Below are 10,784 nucleotides of genomic sequence, written 5' to 3' on the forward strand. Positions count from 1 at the left end.
GTTAAACACCACCGTCAGGCGCTATACTAATACCTTTGCAGTATTGGTTTTTCAACACCCGAAACAAGTGAAAATAATCCATTCACACTTCATATATATATATATATATATATATATATATATATATATATATATTCCCCCTTTTAAACCATGCTAGCATTCAATTCTAACTTATGAATAACCCATGCTCAAACAAATATATAAGCAACAACACTCTAACAATTTAAGCACATGATCCACGCACCAATGCAAATTAATATTGAAACACATGCATTCACCAATAACCAATTCTCAACATGTGACTAACCCAAAGGGACATTCAAATTGGTAGAGACTTACCACATAACCCAATCATGCTTCATTATAAGTTACTTCAAATTATCAACAACTTATTCATGTATTCTAAAGACTCCAAAATCAGCAATATTGAGTAACGTATATCTCTAGCTACTGACCTCCAAATCAAACCTCCACCGTTCAAAGTGAAAAACTACATGTTATGGACCACCTGCCAAAATTTCACCTAAATCGGATGGTTAACGGACCAGAAAATGCAGTTTTACGAAAACTGCACAAACTAGAAAAATGGTGGCGCCTAGCGCCCAAAAGTGAAGAAGGTGGCTCCTGGCAGAACCTTGACGTAAATCTCGGGTCCCGATCAGATACTATGCTGGTTGGAACACCATGCAGTCTGACCACCTCCCTCACATATAACTCCTCCAATCTATCCATCAATAACTTCTGGTTGATCGACAAGAAATGTGCACACTTCATCAGTCGATCTACAATTACCCAGATCGCATCGTAACCCCTTGTAGACTTTGGCAGGTGAGTCACGAAGTCCATCGTGATGTTGTCCCTTTTCCACTAAGGAATTTCTAACGGTTCTAGCATTCCTCCAGGCCTCTAGTGTTCTATCTTTGCCTTTTGACACACTAGGCAAGATGCTACAAAGTTCGCCACATCTATCCTCATACTAGTCCACTAGAAAGAGTCTTTCAGGTCCTTATACATCTTAGTCATACCAGGGTGTATGCTAAGACGACTCTTGTGACCCTCTTCCAGAATTCTCTTCCTCAATCTTGGTCCCCATGGAACACACACCCTGTTCTTGAAACGAAGGAGTCCATCTGCCCCCAACTTGTAGTCCTTACCCTTTTCTGTTCCTAACCACCACATGATCTGTTGTATTTCTTAATCCTTCCCTTGTTCCACTTTGATCCCATCAAGAAACTCATTAGTAACTTTCAGTATAGCACATTGTATATGATCAGAATCTATCTCCAGTTCCAGGTTCATATCTCAGAGCTTCTCTATCAACTCTAGTTCTTTCATCATCAAGGAAGAAATATGTACTCGTTTCTTGCTCAAGGCATCTGCTACAACATTAGCTTTACCAGGATGGTATAACAGCTCAAAGTCGTAGTCCTTGAGGTACTCCATCCATCGTCATTGTCGCATATTTAGCTCCTTCTGCTCAAACAAGTACTTTAGAGTCTTATGATCGCTGAAGACTTGGAATTGCGAGCCATAAGGATAATGCCGCCATGTTTTGAGTGCAAAAACAACTACTGCTAGTTCCAGGTCATGAGTGGGAAAGTTCTTCTCGTGCACCTTCAATTGCCTAGATGTATAGGCCACTGGTTTTTTCTCTTGCATCAGATCACAACCCAACCCTTGGTACGACGCATCACAGTACACTTCAAATGTCTTAGTCGTATCTGGAATTGCCAAGACGGGAGTTGTGTCAACCTTCTCTTCATCTCTTCAAAGCACACCTCAAAACTATCTATCCAAGAGAAAGGCTGGACTTTGCGAGTAAGTTGTGTCATAGGACTCACTAACTTAGAGAACCCCTCTACGAACCTAATGTAATAGCCTGCCAACCCTAGTAAACTCCTCACTTCTGATACTATTTGTGGTCGCTCCCACTTCATTATTTTGTCAATCTTTGTTGGATCCACTGCAATACCCTACGCTGAGATCACATGACCGAGGAACTGTACTTTCTCTAGCCAAAACTCGCACTTGGATAACTTCCCGTACGATTGGTGCTCTCTGAGTACTTTTAACACAACCCTCAGATGGTCAGCATGTTCCTCTCGATCCTTGGAGTAAATAAGAATGTCATCAATAAATACCACGACAAACTTATCTAACCACGGTCATAAAATGCTATTCATTAGGTCTAAGAATATCGCTGGGGCATTTGTCAATACAAACGGCATCACTACATACTCATAATGGCCATATCGAGACCTGCAAGCAATCTTTTAGACATCCTCTAGTTTAACTAGGATCTGATGATAACCAAACCACAAGTCGATCTTGGAGAATACCCTTGCTCCTCTCAACTGATCCAACAAGTCATCAATTTGACGCAACAAATATTTATTTTTGATCGTTAGTTTGTTTAGTTGACGATAATCCACGTAGAGTCTTGAGCTCCCATCCTTCTTCTTGACTAATAAGACTGGAGCTCCCTAAGGTGACGTACTAGGCCAAATAAATTTCTTCTCAAGCAGATCTTCAATCTGCTTCTTTAGCTCAGCCAACTTCATTGGTGCCATTCTATATGGTGCGATCGATACTAGCCCTCAACTGATCCAACAAGTCATCAATTTGAGGCAACGGATATTTATTTTTGATCGTCAGTTTGTTTAGTTGACGATAATCCACGCAGAGTCTTGAGCTCCCATCCTTCTTCTTGACTAATAAGACTGGAGCTCCCTAAGGTGACGTAGTAGGCCAAATAAATTTCTTCTCAACTCGCTGGTGCCATCATGTATGGTGCCATCGATACTGGCCCAACTCCAGGAATAAGTTCAATAACAAATTCTACATCCCTGCTACGTGGTAATCCAGGAACTTCGTCTGGAAATACGTCTGCGTACTCATCCACTACTGGTATGCTTCTAATCAGAGCAGTCGTACTTTTCTTCTCTGTCTAGACCATTATCATGAAGTAGGAGGCTCCTTCTTTCTCTTCTTTTTGTGCCTCATAAGTAGAGTTACAACCAACCCCTCAGATTTTGGGAATATAACATTGCGCCGTCTGCAATCAACTATGACATGATTGTTTGACAGTCAATCTATTCTTAGTATCACATCTAGTCCCTCCAATGGCAAGCAAATGAGGTTCACTTTCAACCTGCGCCCTGCCACTTCCATAGAGCATCCAACACAAACTAAGTTGGTCGAGACTTGCCCTGATGCAGGTGTCGAGACCGTCAGTTCGCACCCCAAGTCGCGAACTACTAGTCCAAGTCTACTCACACATTCCTTGAAGACGAATGAGTGAGTAGCTCCTGAGTCAAACAACACCAAGACACTATGGTTAAACAACAGACACCTATCAAGGATGAGGTTACTTGACTGAGTAGCGTTAGTGCTGGTCATGGCAAAAAATCTTCCAACAGCTCTCGGCCTCTCTATTAACACCTTTTGTTGTTTCTGCTACTGTGCTATTTCTCTGGCCGTCTTCTTATTAGGACATTGCCTCGCATAATGCCCCATCTGCTCACATTTGTAGCACTTCCTCCTAACTGCCTGCAACTTTAGTATAGTTCCTGCGAAGATGTGCACCTCCGCAATTATAGCATTGAAGCCCTGGAGAGGAAGATTGTGGCCTGCTATAGGGCATCTTCTGTTGCTTGGTCTCAGAGGTATTCTTTTGCGTCCTCGCAACCCGACTGGGTCCAGTCTCTAACTCCTCCACCATCCTAGCCTGCTCCACCAGAACATGAAACTCTCTAATCTATAGCGGCACCAGAAATTTGCACAGCTCATGCTTCAAGCCTCCCTCAAACTTTCTACAGCATCATTCCTCAATAATCGCCTACGAGTAGAACCTCGCCAAATACTCAAAGCGGTCTACATACACTTGTACAGATCGATTGCCCTGCTGCAACGTGAGGAATTCGACCTCTAGAGCATGTTTGGCTCAGTCCGGAAAATACTTCTCTAGGAACCTCTTTCTAAAGTTCACCCAATACACCTCTTCTTGGCGGGTCTGCATTCTTTGCTGCATTCCCGTCCACCAATTCTCAGCATCGCCAACGAGCAGATATGTGGTGAAAGTCAACTGTTGCTCCTCCGTACAAGCCAAAACTCAGAATATCTTTTCACACTCCTTGAGCCAAGTATCAACCTCATCAAGAGTAGCTTTGCTGCTGAACTTTGATGGCTTACACTTCAGTACATCTTCCATAGTCACCGGTCTAGTTGGTGGAACCATGGCTTTTGGTTGCACCGCAACAAGTTGCATGGCGTCAACCATCCTGTGGATTACATGGCGTCAACAAGTTGCATGGCGCCTGCATCATTCCTCCTTCACCTATTCGGCATAGCCTGAATGTGCCACACACTCACTAGTGAATTAAACAGTTTAAGTTACTACTAATAATATAATGCAAACAAACAAGATTAGCAACTCTCAAGAACTTCACAATAAGCTCACTCCCCACAGCCCCCAAAATCATTGAAATCGTGACTCTAATACCAAATGTAATTTCCTAGCCGGAAATTACTTATTTAAATAAAAAAAAAGAAAATGATAAAACTGCATTTAATATTAAGTACTTTCCCAAAGCGCGAGAAATTAAAAACTTGTTTCAACACACCAAAATAAAACAAAATCCACGACATTCAATTATTACAAATATAAACTATTTATCAAATCATTACAAAATAGTTCATAAACGTCTATAAAAAGGACTAGTAAAACTACCATAATTGTTCCTCACTCCATCTCTAGGCATCCACACGCTCACCTGCATCAACATCTGCTCCCATGTAACAAGTTACATGATCATCGCCAAACACACACAGATAGGGTGGGCTCAATTATAAATAAACAAGTATAACATGACATAAATTAAGCATCTGAAAAACCATAACTCGTGTTAGCATTTCTCATCCTTTAATTCTTCAACTTTCAACCCTTATGTCAGACGCATCTTGATTCTACACCCTTTGGTGAGTACACTGATCAATCTTGGTTGCACGAGTGTCTACTCGCTTTTCCGATTATAGGCCATCACCTAATAGTCCACATGCGGGAATAAATTGCCACGTCCACAATCTGCGACACCAAGTGGAGTTCCCCAAAACGAACTGAAGTTCGTAGTTGTCCCCAAACTACCAAACTAATTCAGTTGCATTGAAGAAGGCAATCATCCGGAACCTTGTCGTACGAGCCACGATCTCGCACACTCCACTGGACTTCCTAAACCACCAGGCTACAACCTCGAGTGACCACATGTTACCCAAATATAAGTTACACTCGTAACTGGGCCCCCGGCCAAAGCATCGCATCGTGACCCTCATCCAAAGTTATGTAGAAACCTTCATCACGAGCCAACTCTGCACCCAAAATCGCCTGGTGCGCCTCTCGCGTCGCCAGGTGGAACTTCATTCCAGACCGCTTGGCGGGCATCTCGCATCGCCAAGTGCCAAGCGCGTTCTAGTACTCTTGTCGCACCCCTATCGCCTGGCAAAACCAACTTTGTCGTCAAGCGCCACGCGCATGTAGTTGCCACTGCCACTGTTTTGGGACTCGATCACCTAGCGGCTCGCCCCACGCCACCAGGCGCCATACCAGTAACACAATACTACTAGTTTTTGGCATTTTCCTCAGGTCTTAAGGGACCTCAATCATAAAATATGTCAATTATAGTACAATTACGATTATCCAGTCATGATACCGAGACTAAATCATAATGCACACATTTAATCATGCCCCAAAGTAAGTATTATCATGTTCTCTTTATTTACTAATTGAAACCTGCCACAAAATTGTCATTACTGCACATACACTTTAAAAACAACACTACTATCACACCTGCCAATGACCATTGAAGCATACAATCTAGACTGACTTATACAAAATCAACAACGTCCCAAAACGCCAAACTTTCAGAACAAACATCAAATGTGTCCCTGTTCTAAGGTGACGCTTGGCGGCAGTTCCTACGTCGTCAGGTGGTGCATCCAAACCTAGGCTTTGGCCAGATTTTTCCACAACTGTATGCACCCTAAAAACCCAATTCACACTTCCACCATAGTTCCTGACATGATTTTAATGTTCGACTTCACCCAAGTTCATGCTCATCCATCTTAAAATCATTTTAATGAAAATAGTAATTCAATCCTAAACAGAAAACATATTTCATCATTACCAATTTCCACATGAACCCTAATTCCCAATCATGGTCACGATTCATTCAATTATTGCCAATTCATACAATTTCTGTCATGTAGATTGTAACATCTCGTTCGGATATTACGAATTTAAATAATAAAACAAAAACATAATAATAATAATACTTCATTTATTATAAATCATTTCCCAAAAATGGTGGGAATTTAAATCTTTATTACATTGATAAAACCAACTTTTATAAACACAATACATTATCAAAAAAAAGTCTCCTTATAAGTCAAGTTCTATAATTCAAATGATTACAATAAAATCCTTAAAAATCTTCAAATGATAAAACACTGCCACAAAGTTTCCCAACTAGCTCACGCTCCGGCTTTAAGCTACACCAGAACCACCTGCAACATCATCTACTCCTGTGTACCGCATACACAATCATCACCAAACACACGCAGATAGGGTGAGCTAAAGGAATATAAACATATCCAACAATTTATAGAACAAAACACACACATTAAAGGAACTCCCTCCTTTAGTCTCACCACCCATGGCCACCACCATGTAATCCATGTTCTACGTCTTTGGTTGATAATCTCAAGCCATCGTTGTTGTCCAACCTACAAGCCACCACTTGTATAACACATGCGGGAACACTCGCTATTCTGAGCCACAACTCAAAGAATGCTTGTATTACCTTCCATCCTGAGCCACAACTCCAAGAATACTCCAGCATCTGACCCTTGAGATATCACCCAAAGTCTCGTAGACCACACACATCCAAAGCAAGCAAAACACAATGTCTGCTTCATCAAAAATCGCCTGGCGCTCCACACGATTTGCCAAGCGCAAAAGGCTTCTAAACCGCCTGGCGGGGGACACGTGCCGCCAAGCGCCAAACGGCTCTGATGCTATTGTTTCCACAAGTATCGCTTGGTGGGACAACCCTTATCGCCAGGCGCAACACGCTTCAATTCTCTACTGGTTTTGTAGCCATTGCCTAGCGGTTAAACACCACCGTCAGGCGCTATACTAATACCTTTGCAGTATTGGTTTTTCAACACCCAAAACAAGTAAAAATAATCCATTCACACTTCATATATATATATATATATATATATATATTCCCCCTTTTAAACCATGCTAGCATTCAATTCTAACTTATGAATAACCCATGCTCAAACAGATATATAAGCAACAACACTCTAACAATTTAAGCACATGATCCACGCACCAATGCAAATTAATATTGAAACACATGCATTCACCAATAACCAATTCTCAACATGTGACTAACCCAAAGGGACATTCAAATTGGTAGAGACTTACCACATAACCCAATCATGCTTCATTATAAGTTACTTCAAATTATCAACAACTTATTCATGTATTCTAAAGACTCCAAAATCAGCAATATTGAGTAACGTATATCTCTAGCTACTGACCTCCAAATCAAACCTCCACCGTTCAAAGTGAAAAACTACATGTTATGGACCACCTGCCAAAATTTCACCTAAATCGGATGGTTAACGGACCAGAAAATGCAGTTTTACGAAAACTGCACAAACTAGAAAAATGGTGGCGCCTAGCGCCCAAAAGTGAAGAAGGTGGCTCCTGGCAGAACTAAACTAGCGCCCAGTTGTTCCTGTTGCGTGAAAAGTATGAAAAACAATGTTTTTCGTTAATCAGAACACTATGCATCTTTGGTGTGGCGCCTGGCGGCCAATTGGATGCCGCTAGGCGGTTCTTATTGTTCCCAGAACCCAGAAATTTCCTTAACACCTGCGAACCTTATTCCAACCCCTACAATTCTGATTCCACTCGATTTACGATTCAATAGGCGGCATTCACGTGTTTATATTCATTATTCCTTCATAAGACTCCTCCATATACAAAATTCCACTAACCTTACCACTTAAGCAAGTGCGACTATGAAATCCCTAATTCATCAACCCAAAAATTGATATTCATGCAATTTTCACCCAAAAATTGGACGGCTTGTGTTTCAGGAGATCTTCCATAGTCACCAGCCTTGTAGGTAGCACCATGGCTCTTGGCTGTGCCGCAACAGGCTGCATCGCATCAACCATCCTATGGATTGCTTGTGCAATCTTGTCGGCGCCGACATCGTTTCTTCTGCTCCTATTCGCCATAGCCTGAATGCGCCACATATTAACTGATAAATCAAATAGCTTATATTTCAATTTCATAGCAAGACAAAAAAACACATACACATATCAACACGATAGGCTCACTCCCCAAAGATCCCATGAAATCATTAAAATCACGGCTTTGATACCAAATGTAACATCCTAGCCGAAAATTTCTTATTTTAAAAAAAAATAAAATAAAATAAATATAATAAAAACAACCTCATTTATTCTCAACGTCTTTCCCAAAACGCGGGAAAATTTAAATCAATTATTTCAATGCGCCAAACCAAAATAAAATCGCGGCATTCAAGTATTACAACCATAAAGGTTTATAAAACTAATACAAATAATTCATAATTTGCCAATATAAAAACCAGTGAAATTCCCATAGCGAGTATCCCCCACTTCGTCTCTAACCATCCACATGCTCACCTGCATCAACATTTGCTCCCATGTAACAAGTTACATGATCCTCGCCAATCACACATAGATAGGATGAGCTCATTTAAATAAACCAAACAAAATATAACAATAAATACAACATCTCAAGATTATAACTCGTGTTAGTATTTTCCCTTTTTTTCCTTTGTTCCTCACTTTCAATCCTTAATTTAGACGTCTATTGATTCTATACCCTTTAGGTGAGATCAATGATCAGTCTTTGTTGCACGAGTGTCTACTCGCCCCTCCGACTACAGGCCACCACCTGATAGTCCACACATGGGAATAACTTTGCAACGACCTCTCACCGCGACACCAAGTGGAGTTCCCCAAAACGAACATAAATTCGTAGTTGTTCCCAGACTACCAACACTCTATCAAATGCACTGAAGAGGGCAATCATCTGAAATCTCATCGTACGAGCCACGATCTCGCACACTCCACTGGACTTCATAAACCACCAGGCTACGTCTTACCCCAATACATAATACACTCGTAATTGGGCCCTCAGCCAAAGCATCGCATCATGTACATCACCTAAAGCTGTGTAGAAACCCTTCCTCGTGCACCAACTCTGTCCCAGAACTGTCTGGCAGGCCTCTCACGTTGCTAGGCGGAACCTGGTTCCAGACCGCCTGGTGGGCGTCTCACACCACCAAGTGCTAAGCGCCATACAAGAGCCCTGTCGCTCTGTCACCGCCTGGCGAGACACACCCTACCGCCAGGCGCTACGTGTAAACAGTGGCCACTGCCACTAATTTGAGTATCAATCGCCTGGCGACTCGCCCCACGCCGCTAGGCGCCATACCAGTAGCGCAATGCTACTGGTTTTTGGCATCACAACAGGTCCTAAGGGACCCCAAATCACTCATTACACAAAGATATATCACAAGTATGATCATCCAGTTATACTATGATGACTCAATTCCAATACATACATTTAATCATATCCTAATGCAAGTGTTATTATGTTCCCTTTATTTACTATTTCCACTTACTACAACACTATCAATATTTTATACCTTAACATAGTACCACCATTGCACCTCCCAAAGACCCAATTGGTATGTACACAGAAAACATAGCACAATATGGTTCTCCAGTCATAGTCCTATAACTAAATTACCATGCATACCTTTACTCATGCCATCAAGTCAATTATTATCACACCCACATATTATCCCTCCTTTATTACTTTAAACATGCCACACACACTCCACATACTCCAAGTCTTATAATCATATAGTCTTATATATAAATAGCTCGTGCCCCAATACAGAATCATACTTCCATATGTTCACAGTTTCACAATTTCAAACACACCTTTACACGACTATAATATCTTCTACTACTCAATCCACATGTTACTAATTTAGCATTTCTCAAACATTTAACCCAATCACACAAGGTTCACGTAATTATAGAGTTCATACTTTCATCATATTAACATCAATTTTATCGACAGTGCACTAATCATGTACATAGATCATGCTTCTTTGTTTCCAAGCCCCAACATAAACCCTAGCCCCCAATTTCAGACAAGAATTCATACGTTCACCATAACCCTAATATCCTTAGTCAATTATACTCATCAAAATTCACATTCACGCATAAGAACATCACCGCAACATCACTGATAACATAAAACATCAAAAGCAATCAAACTGAGAAACCTAGTCTGCATCGCCTGGTGGATCATTCTCTGCCGCCAGGCGGTTCATGAAGAAAAACCTAGAAACTGGGTCTGGAGCGTGTGTCACCTGGCGGTTCACGTATGACCACCAGGTGGTCTTTGGAAAATTCCAGAAACTTGAACCGAACATAGATAAAATGGAACAATGGCACTCTCACATACACAAACACATCACGAGTACATTCAATTAAAATTAAACATCAAGTAGGAACTCCCCTAACCTGGATATCCTTGCTCCAAAGACAACTAGTTGAAATTCCTTATGATCTCCAATGGCCTCCCCCTTGACTCTCCACTCCAAAACTCTAAATCTCTATGCAATTCCACCCCAAAGCTCTGG

The sequence above is a fragment of the Vigna unguiculata genome, chromosome 10 (assembly GCF_037176805.1).
Source record: "Vigna unguiculata cultivar grain cowpea cultivar isolate G323 ecotype 2 chromosome 10, ASM3717680v1, whole genome shotgun sequence".
NCBI classification, from domain to species: Eukaryota; Viridiplantae; Streptophyta; class Magnoliopsida; order Fabales; family Fabaceae; genus Vigna; species Vigna unguiculata.